The sequence below is a fragment of the Saccopteryx leptura genome, chromosome 2 (genome assembly GCF_036850995.1).
Source record: "Saccopteryx leptura isolate mSacLep1 chromosome 2, mSacLep1_pri_phased_curated, whole genome shotgun sequence".
Classification (NCBI taxonomy): Eukaryota; Metazoa; Chordata; class Mammalia; order Chiroptera; family Emballonuridae; genus Saccopteryx; species Saccopteryx leptura.
The window spans coordinates 291,645,137-291,649,634 of NC_089504.1; positions in this window are offsets into that span (position 1 = coordinate 291,645,137).

A 4,498-nucleotide genomic window follows, 5' to 3' on the forward strand; every position below is an offset into this window, starting at 1 on the left:
TGGTTTAATGTGCAGCAGGTGTTGACCTAGAAGATAATAGGTGCTTTAGCAACAGCTAAGAAAATTGTCAAGGTGGCACAGGCCTTGAATGTTTTTGAGCCTGCTAGGCCTTGTGAGCTTGCTGAGGGGTTTGGATAGGGCTTGTGGCAACAGATAGAGCACTTATGGAAAGCTGTTTGAGGTCCATTACACTGGGGAACAAAATTTTTGTTGCATCCACAAAAACACTTGTTCTTACCTAATTCGAGTGTGCTGATCTCAAATCTGACATTAGTTTTTCTCTATAAGCTACAGTTTTTTTGCAATTCAAGATTTTATGTTTTTATCTTATTGTAAAATTTTCAACATTTAGTTTAACATAATGAAGAAGAATGTCTTCTTGAGCATCATCTTTGTGAAAATATAATAATTTATATAATGCAGCAAATACACTAATACACTAAAAGATATGATTGCATCAGAATTTGTCTACAATTTTGAAATAGAACATATTAAAACACTTATTTTAATCATAAAATTTTCACAAAACTTATTTAAATTCTATTCTGGCAAAAATTTGCGTTTGTAGCTCTTGCGTTTGTGTACTTGTTGAGGACAATCTCATTTGATGCTCCAGCAGTAGTCTGCTCATCACTAACAGCTCCAAGATTTTTGGGAAACTTATCATGGTGACTGTTCAGGAAGTGAATCTTAATGCTCATGTTATATCCAATGTCGTGGAAAGCCAACAGCATCCTTTGAACCAGAAGTTCATAGTTTTCTGCTTTTTTGTTGCCAAGGAAGTTCTTTGTAACTGCCACAAAAGACTGCCATGCTGCTTTCTCCTCCTTATTCATCTTCCTGGAAAATTCTTCATCACATATGAGGGTTTGAATTTGAGGTCCATCGAATACACCTGCTTTTATCTTCTCAAAAGACAAGGCAGGAAAAGCAGAAATAATATGGTGAAAGCATTCACTTTCTCTATTCAAAGCCTGAACAAACTGCTTCATTGAGCCAAGTTTGATGTGAAATGGGGGAAAAATGATCCTGTCTTGATTAACTACAAGTTCATTCACAATATTTTGCATCCCACTTCCAGAGCTTCATGTTTCGGCCACTCCTTCTGTGTCCAGTGTTTCTCCCGAGCTTGGCTGTCCCACAGACACAGAAAGCAAGGATACTTCGTGAAATCTCTCTATTGTCCTAGCAGAAAATTTACCATTTTAAGATCCACACAAATGATCCAGTTATGCTCCTCATACTTCAGAAAGTCGAGGACAATTTTTATGTCATTCTTACTAAGTCATTCAATTCAGGTTGGCTAAACTGCTGAGGGGTTAATGACTGCTTGGCATCAGAAGAAGACCCTTCAGATTCTACAACCATTTTCTCATGCATCTTATCAAAATACACTTGATCACCATGTTCACTCTCTTCGTCCTTAGAAGAAATAAAACCATTGAAAATTGGAACCGGGAGTGTCTCAGAGTGTGGGATAGGTTGTATTGCTGATGGAAATTAGGATATGCGATCATATGCCGTTTTTTCTTGCTGAAGCCCTTTGTATGGATCAGACAGAAATAACAGTCACTACTGTGGTCCTTAGGTTCATGCCAAACCATGGGAATACCAAAAGGCATCCCTTTGCATTTTCCTTTTGTTTAGTCACGAAGCATTTCCTCACAATTATGACACACAATATGAGGAGCCCAATTCTTGTCTTGATCGCCAAGGGGAACTTGAAAATAGGTAATATATGCATGTGTCACAAATGATGAAATATTGTGCCTTTGACATTGAAGTGTGTAACAGCCACATATATAACAGAAGGTGTCAGGACTATTCTTATATTTACGCCTACTTGAAGAAGCCATGATTCAATCTTAAAACAAAATAAGAGAGTGTATTTATCAGATAATAATTTTTTACATTTAAAAACAACTACAATTATGTAAAAGTGATGTTTATAAAACATTAATTGCCTTGTGGTTATGTTCAATCCAAGAGTCATTGCCCTTTAACTCCACTTTAAAAACCAATGCATGCCATTAACTGTAACAGAAAGAAATTAAAATTGCACAAAAACTAGAGCATGCACCAAAAAATGGATTTCAGATTTGGAATCAGCGATGCAGGAATATATAGAAACAGTTCTAAAACCTCATGCAACAGAAAATGAAAAAAAAATTGTTCCCCAGTGTTCTGAAAGAGGTGTATGGCTAGTTGCCTGTAATGGACTTTCACCTTGGGTGATTTGCACAAGGCAGCTGAACTATCATAGACTGATCACTGAGTGATGTAATGAACTCTTGAAGCAGGGACTGCAATGACAGGGGCACTGGCTCCCTTGCTGGATGGATGTGCCACTTGTGGACAGAACTACAAGAGACCATGATATGGGGGCCATGACACCTGTGGAGGCCCTCCTGCACCAGGAAGCTATTCCCATTCAGTTGTACCTGGACACTTTCTTCAGTGGACGGGGCCTTGGACTCTGCTGGCCCTCCCATCTACCATGGGGTAGGGGACTAGAGATGGGCCTCCAGTTAACTCTCTCAGCAGAGTGCTCATGGAGACATTGTGAAGGGAACCTTTGTAATTACTACCATTTTTGGTATAGCTTGTGCCTTTGTAATTCTGTTGCTGGTCTTTGCTGTTTCTGTGATGTAATGTACCTCACTCCTTGCACAGGACTATCATGGAAGATACCTGTTGCATAGATTGTGAGGCGAGCAACCCTGAAGTAGTGGATTGTTGAGAAAACAGCTGTGTTAGGCTTGCTCACTTGCATTTTGCATGATTAGGACGTGTGCATAGCCAATGTAAGGCTATGGGTGATTTGTCTCAGGATGGATTGCAGATTGCTTGCCTGCCAACTGGAAGTGGCCGTTTTGCTATCTGTTTGCCTGCTGCCATGAGAAGCGGTTTTCCTCTGCCTGTTTGCTCATTCTGCTGTTCCGAGACTATTAAAGGCTAATGGCCCAACTCTTTCTGGCTCTGCAGTTCCTCTACCATCTGCTCAAATCCAATGTGAATCTGCCTGGTCGCGGCCACCAGCATTACAACCTCTTTAAGAAGTTCTGCTTGCCTGCCCTCCTTCCTTCTACCCCTATCTTCATTTTCTGTTTGTAGCTCTTAAGGAGGTTAATCTCTGTGAACTAGTTTCCTCTTGTAAATGGATGTTCATAATACCTACCTTATAGAGTTGAAGCGATTAAGTTGAGATGATGTATGTAAAAAAATGCTTTAAAATCTTTAGATGGTTTACTGCTGTTAGGATAAAGCTCACAATCCGTAAACAAGTACAGACAAGTTGTATAGTCTGGCCCCTTTTTACCTTTGGTTTCACTTCCCACCACGTCTCCCAACTCTCTGAACCCCAGCCTGCTTTCATTTTCTCAAATGCAGGGACATAATCTGGTTTTGCATACCATTAAACTGGCCAAGCATGGTGCCTGATATATAGTTGGCACTTAAATATCTGTTAAATAAAATGATAGTATAGAACAGACCCTCAACAACCACAAGTTGTCCTTCCTCTTATTTTCCATTAATGTTGTCTATATACTGGTCCTTTCTCCTCTAATAGAGTGAATTTCTTCATCTTCATTTGATAGTGACCTAAGTGATAAAGCACTCTCAGACTCACATTCTTCATAAGTAAATGAAAAGTTTGAGTTAGATTCTTTGTAGACTCCTGTCTCATTCTACATGCAATCACTAACCAACTCCCAAATCTATAACTCTGGCTTTTTGGGAAAGTCACATTTCCAACAACTTGCTGGATTTTCTACTTGAATATATTGTCATCACTCCTAATTCAACTTGCTTTTTGAAAAGAATTTATTCATTTTAGAGAGAGGAGAGAGAGAGAGAAGAGGGGAGGAGCAGGAAGCATCAACTCTGATATGTGCCTTGACCAGGAAAGCTGAGGGTTTTGAACAGTGACCTCAGCATTCCAGGTTGATGCTTTATCCTCTATGCTACCACAGGTCAGGCCTCAACTTACTTTTTTTATTTTTATTTTTGTGACAGAGACAGAGAAAGACAGAGAGAGGGACAGATAGGGACAGAAAGACAGACACGAAGGGAGAGAGATGAGAAGCATCAATTCTTCACTGCAGCACCTTAGTTGTTCATTGATTGCTTTCTCATATGTGCCTTAACGGGGGGGGGGCACTAAAGCAGACCGAGTGACCCCTTGCTCAAGCCAGCGACCTTAGGTTCAAGCTGGTGAGCCTTGCTCAAACCAGATGAGTCCGCGCTCAAGCTGGCGACCTTGGGGTTTCGAACCTGGTTCCTCTGCATCCCAGTCCGATGCTCTATCCACTGTGCCACTGCCTGGTCAGGCTCAACTTGCTTTTTAATGGACATTTATCTTTTTGATTTTTTCATTTCCACCTCCTGAAACTCTCTTCAGTGTCAGAAGAGTTCCTTATCTTAGACTCTCATCTGATACTGAAATGCCAAATACTTGCTTAGCCAATCATGTACACCAGCTAAAAGCTACTGACCC